Source organism: Hemitrygon akajei, chromosome 11 (genome assembly GCF_048418815.1).
Source record: "Hemitrygon akajei chromosome 11, sHemAka1.3, whole genome shotgun sequence".
Classification (NCBI taxonomy): domain Eukaryota; kingdom Metazoa; phylum Chordata; class Chondrichthyes; order Myliobatiformes; family Dasyatidae; genus Hemitrygon; species Hemitrygon akajei.
The window spans coordinates 103,254,586-103,269,111 of record NC_133134.1 but is presented as its reverse complement, the minus strand read 5'-3'; positions in this window follow the sequence as shown (position 1 = coordinate 103,269,111).

The window sequence follows — 14,526 nt, the reverse complement described above, 5'->3', positions numbered from 1 at the left end:
TAAATGGTCTCCATATCTTTTCAAATTTAGTAGAAGTATCAAATACAGCACTTCTAATTTTTTCTAAATTTAGACATAACATAGTTTGAGAAAGCCAATGAAATACCGTGGGAGGATTAATTTCCTTCCAATTCAACAAAATAGATCTTCTAGCCATCAAAGTGAGAAAAGCAATCATTCGACAGGCGGAAGGAGATAAGTGAAGTAAGTCCATCATCGGTAAACCAAAAATTGCGGTAATAGGATGGGGTTGTAAATCAATGTTCAGTACCGCCGAAATAATATCAAAAATATCTTTCCAATATTTTTTCAAAAGCGGACATGACCAAAACATATGAGTTAAAGACACGATTTCTAATTGACATCTGTCACAAATAGGGTTTATATGAGAATAAAAATGAGCTAATTTATCCTTGGACGTATGGGCCCTATGTACAACCTTAAATTGTATTAATGAATGTTTGGCACATATAGATGATGTATTAACTAATTGAAGAATTCTATCCCAATTCTCAATAGGAATAATAAGATTAAGCTCTCTTTCCCAATCATTTTTGGTCTTATCAAAGGGCACTGAACGTATCTTCATAATTATATTATAAAGTTTTGATATAAGCCCTTTTTGAAAAGGGTTTAATTCAAACAAACTCTCCAGAATATCTGAAGACAGAAAATTTGGGAACGAAGGAAGTACCGTACTTAAAAAATGCCTAACCTGTAAGTATCTAAAAAAATGAAATCTAGGCAAATTATATTTATTAGCTAATTGCTCAAAAGACATAAAACAGTTGTCCAAAAATAAGTCAGAAAATCTTAATAATCCCTTAGTTTTCCAAGCCAAAAAAGCTTGATCTATAATTGAGGGTTGAAAAAAACAATTAGATACAATAGGACTATTTAACACGAATTGAGTCAACCCGAAAAATTTCCGAAATTGAAACCATATACGTAAGGTATATTTAACTATCGAGGTGTCGATTCGCTTCGGCAATTTAGAAAGAGCAAAAGGGAGAGATGTCCCTAAAATAGAACCCAGAGCATAAGCAGATACCGATTTAGTTTCCAAACTCACCCAATGAGGGCCAAAAGGACCATCCCATTCTTTCAACCAACATATCAAATATCTAATATTAACTGCCCAATAATAAAATCTGAAATTGGGTAATGCCAACCCACCATCCTTCTTTGTCTTCTGTAAGTATATTTTACCTAACCTGGGATTTTTATTCTGCCATATATATGAAGAAATTTTTGAATCAACATTAGTAAAAAAGGATTTCGGAATAAAAATTAGTACCGCTTGAAAAACATATAAAAATTTAGGTAAAATAACCATCTTAATAGCATTAATCCTACCTATCAGAGATAAAGATGATGGTGACCACTTAGTAAACAAACCTTTAATCTGATCAATTAAGGGTAGAAAATTAAACCTAAATAATTCTTTATGGTTTTTGGTAATTTTAATCCCTAAGTAAGTAAAAGAGTCATTAGCTAATTTAAAAGGTAAAATACCATAATTTGGGACCTGTCTATTCAAAGGAAACAATTCACTCTTATTAAGATTTAACTTATACCCAGAAAACTCACTAAATTGAGCCAACAATGATAAGACTGCTGGAATAGATTTCTCAGGGTTAGAGATGAATAATAATAAATCGTCTGCATATAAAGATACCTTATGAATATCTGTTCCACGATTAATACCCAAAATATCCTGTGATTCTCTGATGGCAATTGCCAAAGGTTCTAAAGCGATGTTAAATAGTAATGGACTAAGAGGACAACCTTGTCTAGTGCCCCGAAATAAACGAAAAAATTAAGATCTTTGATTATTAGTAAACACCGAGGCTACTGGAGTTTGATATATCAGTTTAATCCAAGAAATGAAGGTCGGACTGAAATTAAACTTCTCCAGCACATAAAATAAGTAAGGCCATTCAACTCTATCAAATGCTTTCTCCGCATCTAATGAAATAACACATTCTGAAGTATTATGTGAAGGAGTATAAACAATATTCAATAATCTCCTAACATTGAAAAAAGAATAGCGATTTTTAATAAAACCGGTTTGGTCTTCCGAAATAATTTGGGGTAATACCTTCTCCAGCCTGGAAGCCAGCAACTTGGAAAAAATCTTAGAATCCACATTCAATAAAGATATTGGTCTATAAGATGCACAATCAGTAGGGTCTTTATCTTTCTTCAGTATTAAAGAAATGGAAGCTCTATAAAAAGATTGTGGCAAATTCCCCAATCTAATTGCTTCTTCAAAAACCTTGCATAGCCAAGGAGCTAGAGTAGCAGAAAAACATTTTAAAAATTCTACTGTGTACCCATCTGGACCTGGTGCTTTCCCAGAATTCATTGAGGAAATAACCCCTTTAATTTCCGCATCCGTAAACAGAGTATCTATTACTGAAAGATCATCAGATGATAGTTTTGGAAAATTCAATTTCCCGAGAAATGCACACATGGAATTATGATCCTGAGGGAATTCAGATTGATACAGGGAGGTATAAAAGTCTTGAAAAGACTTATTTATCTCATCATGGTTAACTGTCAAATCCCCATTCTGCTGTCGAACACCTGTCACCTCCTGATTCTTACTTTATGGCCCCCCCACACCAACCATCCACATTCCCGCAGCTAGGTTCACCTATAAAACTTCAAATTTCAAAGTAAATTTTATTATCAAAATACATATACAGTATGTCATAATATATAACTGATTTCATTTTCTTGTGAGCATACTCAATGAATCTATAGAATAATAGCCATTACAGAATCAATGAAAGACCATCCAACTAGGGTGTTTACCCAAAGTGCAGCAAGTGTTAAAATACAACAGGAAGAAGTAATAATAAATAAATGAACAATAAATATCAAGAACACGAGATGAAAAGTTCTTAAAAGTGAGTCCATTAGTTGAGAGAACACTTCAATATGGTGCAAGTGAAGTTAAGTGACATTATCCCCTCTGGTTCAATGGCTGAGGGATAATAACTGTTCTTGCGCCTGGAGGTGTGAGTCCGGAGCCTCCTGTAACTTCTTCCTAATGGCAGCAGCAATAAGCGAGTGGTGGGGTCCTGATTATCTAAGCTGCTTTTTGAGTACAATTAGACGTGCTCATTAGTTGCAAGGGCTTTGCCTATGATAGACTGAGCAGTATTTGCTACCTTTTCTTGGAATTTCCATTCAAGGACTTTAATGTTTCCATACAAGGCTGTAATGCAGCCAGTCCATATACTGTCCACTACACATCTATAGACATTTGTCAAAGTTTTAGATGTCATGCCAAATCTCTGCGAACTCCTCAGGAAGTAGAGGCACTGTCGAGCTTTCTTTGTAATTGTACTATGTGCTGATCCCTGGTCAGGTCCTCCGAAATAATAACATCTAGGAACTTAAAGTTGCCAACCCCCTCCACTTCTGATCCTCCAAAGAGGATTGTCTCTTAGGTTCTTGGTTTCGTCCTCCTGAAGTCAATAACCAGTTCCTCGGTATGGCTGTCAATGAGTATGACACCACTCACCCAGATTTTCAATCTTCCTCAAATCTGCTGATTCAGCACTACCTTTGATTCAGCCTACAACAGTGGTGTCAGCAGCAAACTTGAACGTGGCATTGGAGCTGTGCTTAGCCACACAGTCATAAGTATAAAGTGAGTAGAGCAGGGGACTAAGCACACAGCCTTGTGGTGCTCCTGTGCTGATGGAGATGGAGTTGGTGATGTTGCTACCAATTCAACCTGGGGTCTGCAAGTAAAGAAATCGAGGATCCAGTTGCACAAGGAGGTATTGAAGCCAAGGACTTGGAGCTTAATGATTAGTTTTGAGTGGATGATCTGTGGTCAATAAAGAGCACCTTTGCTGTTCAGATGATCCAGGGCTAAATGAAGAGCCAAAAGGATGGCATTGGCAGTAGACCTGTTGGTCCAGTAGGCAAATTGGAGTAGATCCACTTCTCAGGCAGGTGATATGTTTCTTCACCTGCTTCTCAAAGCACTTCATTACAGTCAATGTAAATGCTACAGGACACCACATCTTTCATGGACACCAGTATAATTGAAGCCTCCTTGAAACATTTGCTACCACACACTGCCAAAGTGAGACATCAAAGATCTCAGTAAACACATTAGCCAGTTAATCAGCACAGGTCCTTAGTTCTTGGCCAGACACCCCATCTGGGCTGGAGACTTCTTGTGAGTTCACCCTCCTGAAGGCTGTCCGGGCGTCAGTTTCAAAGACAGATGTCAGAGGATCATCAGGGTCGGTGGGAGTTGGTGAAGGTTTCTCCACGTTTTGACAATGAAAGTGAGCAAAGGAGGCATTGAGCTCATCTGGAAGTGAAGCATTGCTGCTTCATATGTCACTTGAATTAAGTTTATAAGAGGGGATTTGTGACCATATGAACCATTAATACAGAGTGTTTTGCAAAGAAACAGGGCTCTGTGACTAAATGGACTATCCTTACTGTGTGTACTGTGAATTAACGGGGTTCTGCAGCTAAATGAAACATTATCATTCTCTGTTCTGCAATATAAAGGGTCCTGTGACTAACTGAAGCATTATTACTGTGCTCTTTGTGATTTAAGAGGGATCTATGACTAAATGAACCATTATTATGGAGTTCTGTGATATAATGGTAATCTTTGGCAAAGGGAACCATTGTTTGGTGATATAATAGGGCTCTGTGACTAAATGAAGCATTATTACCATGTGTTCTGTGATGTAAGACTGTAAGATATAGAAGCAGATCTAGGCCATTTGGCCCATCGAGTCTGTTCCACCATTTCTTCATGGCTCATCCATTTCCTTCTCAGCCCCAGTCTCCTGCCTTTTCCCCATATCTGTGACAACAAATTCCACAGATTACCACTCTGCGGCTAAAGAAATGTCTTTTCATGTCCATTGTAGAAAGACAACCCTCTATTTTGAGGCTGTGTCCTCGGGTCTTAGATTCCCCTACCACAGGAAACATCCCCTGAAGAGGTCTTTCACCATTCAATAGGTTTCAATGAGTTCACCCTTTATTCTTCAAGACTCTAGTGATACAGACCCAGAGCCAGCGAATAATCTTCATATGACAATCCCTTCAACCCTGGAATCATTTTCGTGAAACCCCTTTGAACACTCTCCAATGTCAGTACATCTGTTCTTACATAAAGGGTCCAAAACTGCTCCAGCTGAGGCCTCACCAATGATTTATAGAGCATCAAAAATTGTATCCTGGCTTTTATATTCCAGTCCTCTCAAAATGAATGCTAACATCACATCAGCCTTCCTCACCACCTACTCAACCTGCAAGTTAACCTTTAGGGAATCCTGCATAAGCTCCCAAAACCCTTTGTGCCTCAGATCTATGAAATTTCTCTCCATTTATTTCTTCTCCAAGCGTGCATGACCATACACTTACCAACACTGTATTCCATCTGCTACTACTTTGTCCATTCTCCTAATCTGTCTAACTCCTTCTGTAGCCTCTCTACCTCCTCAAAACTGCCTACCCCTTTACCTATCTTCATATTGTCCGCAATCTTTGCCATAAAGTCATCAATTCTTTCATGCAAGCCATCAATATATAATGTAAAAAGAAGCAGCCCCAAAATGGACCCCTCTGGAACACCACTAGATGCCAGTAGCCAACTAGAAAAGGCTCCATTTATTCCCACTCTTTGCCTCCTGCCAGTCAGCCACTGCTTTATCCATGCTACTATCTTTCCTGTAATAACATGGACTCTTAACTTGTTAGCAGCATCACACGTGGCACCTTGTCAAAGGCCTTCTGAAAATCCAAGTATACAACATTAACCAATTCTCCTTTATCTATCCTGCTTGCTATTTCTTTAAAGAATTCTAACCGATTTGTCTGGCAAGATTTACCCTTGAGGACACCATACTGGGTATGGCCTACTTAATCATGTGCCTCCAAAACCACATCCTTAACATTCAATTCCTAGATATTCCCAACCACCAAGGTCAGACTAACTGGCCTATAATTTCCTTTCTTCTGTCTCTCTCCCTTTCCAACAGCAGAGTGATATTAGGAATTTTCCATGCCAGAATCAATTGATTCCTCAAATATCATTAATAATGCCTTCGCAATCTCTTCAGCTACCTCTTTCAGAGCCCTGAGGTGTAAACCATCTGATCCAGGTGACTTACCTACTTCAGACCTTTCAGTTTCCCAAGAACCTTCTCCCTAGTCATGGCAATTCCACACACTTTTGCCCACTGATACTCTAAAAATTCCAGCATACTGCTGGTGTCTTCCACAGCAAAGACTGATACAAAAAACTTGTTCAGCTCGTCCATCATTTCCTTGTCCTCCTTTACTATTTCTCCAGCATCATTTTACAGCAGCCCGATATCTACTTTCACCTTTTACACTTTATGTATCTGAAGAAATGTTCAGTATTCTCTTTAATATTATTGGCTAGATTATCTTTGTATTCTACCTTTTCCTTCTCAATGGCTTTTTAGTTGCCTTCTGTTGGTTTATAAAAGCTTCCCCATCCTTTGAATTCCCACTAATTTTTGTTCTATTACATGCCATTTCTTTTGCTTTTAAGTTGGCTTTGACTTCCCTTGTTAGCCAGGATTGTTTCATCTTTCCTTCAGAGTACTTCCTCCTGTTTGGGATGTAAATATCCCGTGCCTTTGGATTGCTTCCAGAAATTCCACTCATTGCTGATCTGCTGTCATCTCTGCCAGTGTTCTTTTTCTTTTTTCTTTTTTTTTAAATTTTTTTATTAGTTTTTCAAAACATTTTACAAAATTAAAAACCCCAAATCCCAATGAGGAGCATTAATACAGTGCAAGATTAAGCATACAATAACAATATGCTACAAAGGAAGAGAGTTTAACAAAAAAGCACCTAAATTGAAGACAAGTGAGCTTAGTGTCCTCCCCAAGCCCCACAATACAAGAAAAAAACAACAACAACTCCAGACCAACCACCACACAGTATAAAGAGTATAAGTCCGGACAGTCAAACTCCCAGACTGTGAATACACTTAGTAACAGAGGATAATAATGCCTACTACCAGAAAAAAAAGGGAGCTGAAAGCAAGGGACTGAAAAGAAGAAAAAAAATGAAAAAAAAACCCTTGTCAAGAGGAAGGTTATGAAAGTACTCGATAAAAGGTCCCCAGACCTTATGGAACTTTAGATCCGAATTAAGAACTGAATAATGAATTTTTTCGAGGTCCAAGCAGGCCATAATGTCGTTAAGCCATTGCGCATGAGTGGGCGGGGCAACATCTCTCCATCTAAGGAGGATCAAGCGTCTCGCCAGGAGAGAGGCAAAGGATAGTATTCGGCATTTGGTCGGACCCAGACATAAATCTGTCTCGCCCCAAAAACTGAACAGAGCAATTAAGGGGTTAGGTTCTAGATGCTGATTCAGAATACCCGAAAATGTAGTGAAGACATCTTTCCAGAATTTCTCCAAGCTAGGACAGAACCAGTACATATGGATGAGAGAGGCCACGCCCCTCTTGCATTTATCACAGAGCGGACTAATGCCAGGGTAGAATCGAGATAGTTTAGATTTAGACATATGGGCTCTATGAACAATCTTAAACTGTAAAAGGCAATGGCGAGCACAAAGGGAGGTTGAGTTAACCGATTTGAGAAGTGAGTCCCAGCTCTCCTCGGATAAGGAGATATTTAAATCCTGCTCCCAGGCCATTTTAATTTTATCCACAGGGGCCCGTCGTAAGGCTGCTAGTTTATCTCGGATAATTGAAATTAAACCTTTACCTAGTGGATTAATGGAAAGAAATAGGTCCATAGCATTTTTCGTAGGCATTTCAGGAAAGTTAGGAATTAAAGGAGCAGTAAAGTGTCGGATTTGGAGATATCTGAAAAAGTGAGCGTTAGGCAGGTTGAACTTAACGGAGAGCTGCTGAAAAGAAGCGAAGCGATTATCAATGAAGAGATCTTCAAAATGTCTAATGCCCTTCCTGTACCAAACATGGAATGCTGAATCGTACGTAGTAGGTAAAAAAGGGTGATTATGTGCGACAGGGCTAGAAACGGAAAACCCCTGGAAACCATAGCATTTCCTGAACTGAGCCCATATACGCAAAGTGTGTCTAACCAGAGGATTAGCTCAGTGTTCTTTTTCAAACAATTTTGGCCAGCTCTTCACTCATGCTTAAGTAAATCCCTTTGCTCCACTGTAATATTGATACATCTGACTTTATCTTCTCCATCTCAAATTGCAGGGTGAACGCTTTCACAGGCCCCTCAGGGCATTCTATTCAATACTGGGTCATTGCACAGAATAGCTGATCCCCTAGTGACATGGTTATGAGCTGCTGTCATCTTGGAGGCATTCTGGAAAAAAAAACTTCCTGTGATACTTGATTTTCCCAATCTACCTGTGTATTGAAACCTCCCAATACCATTGTAACATTGCTCTTTTGGCATGAATTTGCTATCCCGCTTTGTAATCTGTAGACCACATCTTTACTGCTACTTGAGTGTCTGTGTATAACTCCCATCAGGTTCTTTGTAACCTTGCAGTTCCTTAGCTCTACCCACAACAATTAAACTCCTTCTGACCCTATGTCACCTCTTTATAATGACTTAATTTAATTTTTTTACTGACATAGCCACCCCCTCTGCCTAATTGACTATCCTTTTGATACAGTGTGTATCATTGGATGTTAATCTATCAAATATAATCTTCTTTCATCATGATTCAGTGATGCCCACATGTCATACATGCCAATGTGTCATTGTGCTACAGGGTTATCTACCTCATTCCATACACTGCGCACATTCAAATATCATACTTTTAGTCCTGTATTCACCCTTTTCATTTTTGTCCACATTTTACATTGCAGCTAATCCTGTTGACTGTAATTTTGCCCTAACATCTGCCTCCACCTGCTAGCAGTCTCGCTGCACACTGCCTCTGTTTGAAAACCAAATACCTCATTCTCAGCACTATCACTCAGTTTCCCATTACCCTGCCAGAGAGGTTAAAACCCTCCCAAACAGCTCTAGCAAATCTGCCCACAAGCATATTGCTCCCCCTTGGGTTCAGGTGTAACCCGCCCCTTTTGTAAAAGTCATACCTTCCCCTTAGATCCCCTGCCCCCTGCCTCCCACAGCAGGTTCTTATTTCTACCCTCACTGGCACGTGGCATAGGCAGCAATCCAGAGGTTATTTCCTTGGAGGTCCTGCACTTTAGCTTTCTACCTGGCTTTCTAAAATCTCTTTTCATTTTCCTCATTATTTCTACCTATATCATTGCTCCCAATATGTTGCAAGACTTCTGGCAGCTCACCCTCCCCCTTTAGAATGTAGTAGAGTAGATCCAACATGTTCTAAAGGAAGGATGAATCAACCGTGGCTGATAAGAGAAGTCAAAGCAAACATTAAAGCCAAAGAGAGGCATATAGGCACCTGCAAAGCAACTTACAATCGGGTGTCTCTATTGTGCCCAGAGAATTGCATCTCTGTTCCTCTGACTATGGAATCTTCTATCAAAACTCTTCACCACTCTACCACTCTTCTCCTCTGAACCACAGCAACAGACTCAGTGCCAGAGACCGGTCACTGAGACTCCTTCCTGGTAGGTTGTCAATGGTATATAACGTGGTATAATTATTGAGGGGAACTGCCACAGGTGTATTTTGCACTGGCTGTGAATTTCCCTTTCTTCACCTGAGAGTGACCTGTTACCTGTCTCCTGAGTACATCCAATTTCAGCTCCAACACCTTGACCCAGTCACTCGGGAGCTGAAGCTGGGTGCATTTCCGGTAGATGTAGTCATCAGGGAGACCAGCGGGTATCCTGAATTCCCACATCTGACATGAGCAGCATTCCATCCTGACCACTCTGTGCTACAATTAAAAGGCTCACCTCTTCTGAACTGTGCCTCCACTCCACCTGTTCACGCCAAAGCCTTCATCACTAGCACACTCAGACAATGGCTGCTCCACACGAGCCTCTCTTTCTTATGTTTGCAGCTGAGGTTCGGCCTCTGAGGCCAACACTTTCCGTGCCTGTGCAGCCCAAAACAACTTGCTTTGCCTGAATCTGCTCCTTTTATCCTCTGTCTCTGACTTCCATAGGGCTCTAACACCGACACTCACAATTCTCTCGCCTGAGCCACCATGTATCATGTATCACAAATTTGACTGTTTTTTTAATAAGTAAACAATACGGTTGAATTTTCTTTTTCCTTTCATAGATGCTGCCAGACCTGCTGAGTTAGTAGAATTTAGAGTGTTACTGAAGATTTCCAGCAACACACCTGCTATATAGCGTTGTCCGCAGAGGAAACCTGTCGTTGCGTCTTAACACCACTTGGTGGCGATGTTGTCCACAGAGGATCGCAACAGACCAGCACCAAGTGAGAGTGTGGTCTTCAAAGAGTCAGGGGAACCTGCACAATTATCTGCTTGAGGAAATCTGTGTTTGGGACAAAAGCAGAATACATAAATATCTGAGTAACTTTGGAAGAATCTTTATTGTTTTGCTCAGAGGTTTGATTACATTTACAGCACAACTGAACGCATTTACATTCAGGGATATATCCACTGAGCACATTTCAGAGCAGTTGATCAGCTGATGTTTCAACTTGCTCAGCACTATACCTACCTTGAAATAAGGAGCAATTTCATCCTGAATCTCCCTTCATTGGGACTCAGTGCATCATTTGCCATTATAGGAAGAGTTCGAGATACAGTAGGTGTCACAGCCTAATTAGGCTGAGGTCTTCACACCAGACTGTGTGCTAGGATAAGCAAACACTGCTGGAAGGTTACCCCACCCCAGGGGTGGAGTTGAAAAGACAGCCTGGTCGGATTGGCTGCCGACGACTGGTGGTGTTCCACAGGGGTCAGTGTTGGGACCTCTCATTTCATGTTAGATGTTGGTCGATGGCTCTGTGGCCAGGTTTGAGGATGGTACAAAGTGAAGGGACAGGAAGTGCTGAAGAAGCAGGGAGTGTACAGAAGATCTGGGGCAGATTATGAGAATGGGCAAATACAGTGTTGGGAAGTGTATGGTTATGCACTTTGATAGAATAAATAAAGGCCGAGACTATCTTCTAAATGGTGCAAATTCTGAAATCAGAGGTGCAAAGGGACTGTGAGTCCCCATGCAGGATTCTCAAAGGTTAGTTTGCAGATTGAGCAGGTGGTAAAGAGAGCAAATGCCATGTTGGCATTCGTTTTGAGAAGTCAGAAATATACAAGCAAGGATGTAATGCTGAGGCATTATAAGGCATTGATCAGACCATACTTGGAGTATTATAAGCAGTTTTGGGACCCTTATCTAGGAAAAGATGTGCTGGTATTGGAGAGGGTCCAGGGGAGGTTCACAAGAATTGGAACGGTTAATATATGAAGAGCATTTTGACAGCTCTGGGCCTGTACTCAATGGAGTTTAGAATAATAAGAGAGGGGTGCAATCTCATTGAAACCTATTGATTGTTGAAAGGTCTACATGGAGTGGACTGGGAGAGGATGTTTCCAATAGTGGGACAATCTAGGACCAGAGGGCACAGTCTCAGAATACAAGCACATCCCCTTACTGCAGAGATGAGGAGGAATTCCTTCAGCCAGAGCATGCTGAATCTGTGGAATTAATTGCTTGTATGATTTTCACAGTGAATGGTCGGACCCCGGGGAGCACTGTAGAATTCAGAGACCAAAGAATACAAGTACGTACATGGTTCACTGCAAGTGGAGTCACAGGTAGACAGGGTAGTAAAGAAGGCGTTCATCAGGCAGGGCACTGGAGAAATTAAGTTTGGATGCTGTGTTGAGTTGGACAGGACGTTGGTGAGGCCACATTTGCAATGTGGTGTGCAATTTTGGCCACTCTGCTACTGGAAAGATGCCATTAAGTACAGAGGAGATTTACAATGACGTTTCTGGAGCTCCAGGGACTGAGTTATGAAGGAGGTTAAGAAGGTCGGGACTGGACATTGGAGACTGAGGAATGAGCTAAATGAATGTTTCAAATCATGAGGGGCATGGATAGGGTGAATTGTTCCCTAGATTGAGGAATGAAGAACTAGAGGAACAGGTTTAAGGCGAGGGGAGAGATTTGGTAGGAAGCTGAAGGGCAACGTTCTCACACAGAGGATGGTCTGTGGATGGAACAAACAGCCAGAGGAAGTGGTTGAAGCAGGTAGATTAACGATATTCAAAATACATTTGGACAGGTACATGGATAGAAAAGGTTTAGAGGGATATGGTCCAAACGCTGGCAAATGAGACTAGCTTAAACGGGAATCTTGGTCAGCATGGAGCAAATGGGCCAGATACTCTGTTTCCATGCTGTGAGGCTCTTATACTTAACGTGCTTAATGTTGAAGGCAAGCATATCGTACACATTCTTTACCACCCTATCAACTTACATTGCCACTCTCAAGAAGCTTTGGATGGACCCCGAGATCCTTTGGGTCGTTAACATTGTTACAGGTCCTGCCATTCACTGTATACTTTCTCCTTACATGTCATCTGCCAAAATGCAACATCACACATTGGCTTGGATTAAAGTCAGTCTGCCATTTCCTCACCCAGTTCCACACCCTGCTGTACCCCTTGATAACCTTATTTGCCATCCACAACTCCAGTAGTGTGCGTCATCTGAAAGCTTACTAAGCTTAGGGTTGAAATATCAAAGTGTTTTATTTATCAAACATTGCATTTCTTTGGATACATAAAAATATTAAAACAGCTTTTGATTGTACAGCAAAATACAGGACTGAGTATGGGAGGGAGACACCCAGTATAAAGAGGAGGGGACCTCCAGCCACTGTAATGGCTCCAAATTCCAACACTTGCAGTCTCTCGTGACTCCAGATCGGACTTTGTTCAGGACTGACCAAATCATTAATGATTGCGGACGTGCACCATTTCTGTGCCAGATATGGCCCCTCTATCCACCGCTACCTCCTCAAAGACATATGTCAATTTCTAACCATAATTTATTTTATAAAACCACACCAACTATTTGACTCCATACTCTTTCCTGCTCGCCCCGTGATTACCTCATTAATGGAATTCAATATTTCTCCGGTGACAGTTGTCAGTCTAAATGCTCATTAGTTTTCTTATTTTGCCTCCCTTGTTTCTGAAAGCTGTTGCCGCTATCCATGGTTTCCCAAATCTATGACACTGCAGAGACTCAAGGAATCTGGAAAATGGCAGCCAAGGCATCCACAACTGCCACTCCGGTGACGCAGGTTCAATACCAGCCTCTGCCACTGTCTGGAGTTTGCAAGCTCCCCTTGACATCAAGTGGAGATGCTCCATGTTCCTCCCACCTCTCAGAAACACAGTGATTGGTTGCGTTACATTTTCTAACTTCCAAACATTAATGGAAGACATGTAATGTGAGTCTAACATCGAGTTAACTTTAAGCGCGGCATGCACATGTCACAAAGTAGCATCTTGACATATACAATTCACTTATTTGTACATATAACCCATAATGGATGATTTAAATGAACAAGAATGCTTGATCAATATACATACACAGTATATGCTTGTGTGTCTGTCTGTCTGTGTATGTACAACTGAAACATTAAATACACAACATTCCTCCCTTTTTAGCTATAAACTCCAATGCAATATGCATCTCAACTACATACGCAGTAAACAATATAATGCAACTACTCTATACAGACATCCACAGAATAGTAAATTTTCATTTGTCCCACCAGGCTTAAAGATTTCATCGCAGTGGAGGATTTCCCTCTTATAACCATATAACAACTACAGCACGGAAACAGGCCATCTCGGCCCTTCTAGTCCATGCCAACGCTTACACTCACCTAGTCCCACTGGCCCGCACTTAGCCCATAACCCTCCATTCCTTTCCTATCCATATACCTATCCAATTTTACTTTAAATGACAATACCGAACCTGCCTCTACCACTTCTACTGGAAGCTCGTTCCACACAGCTACCACTCTCTGAGTAAAGAAATTCTCCCTCGTGTTACCCTTAAACTTTTGCCCCCTAACTCTCAAATCATGTCCTTTTGTTTGAATCTCCCCTACTCTCAATGGAAAAAGCCTATCCACGTCAACTCAATCTATCCCCATCATTATTTTAAATACCTCTATCAAGTCCCCCCTCAACCTTCTATGCGCCAAAGAATAAAGACTTAACTAAGTTTCCCTGTAACTTAGGTGCTGAAACCCAGGTAACATTCTGGTAAATCTTCTCTGTACTCTCTCTATTTTGTTGACATCTGTCCTATAATTCGGTGACCAGAACTGTACACAATACTCCAAATTTGGCCTTACCAATGCCTTGTACAATTTTAACATTACATCCCAACTCCTATACTCAATGCTCTGATTTATAAAGGCCAGCATACCAAAAGCTTTCTTCACCACTCTATCCACATGAGATTCCACCTTCAGGGAACTATGCACCATTATTCCTAGATCACTCTGTTCTACTGCATTCTTCAATGCCCTACCTTTTACCATGTATGTCCTATTTGGATTACTCCTACCAAAATGTAGCACCTCACAC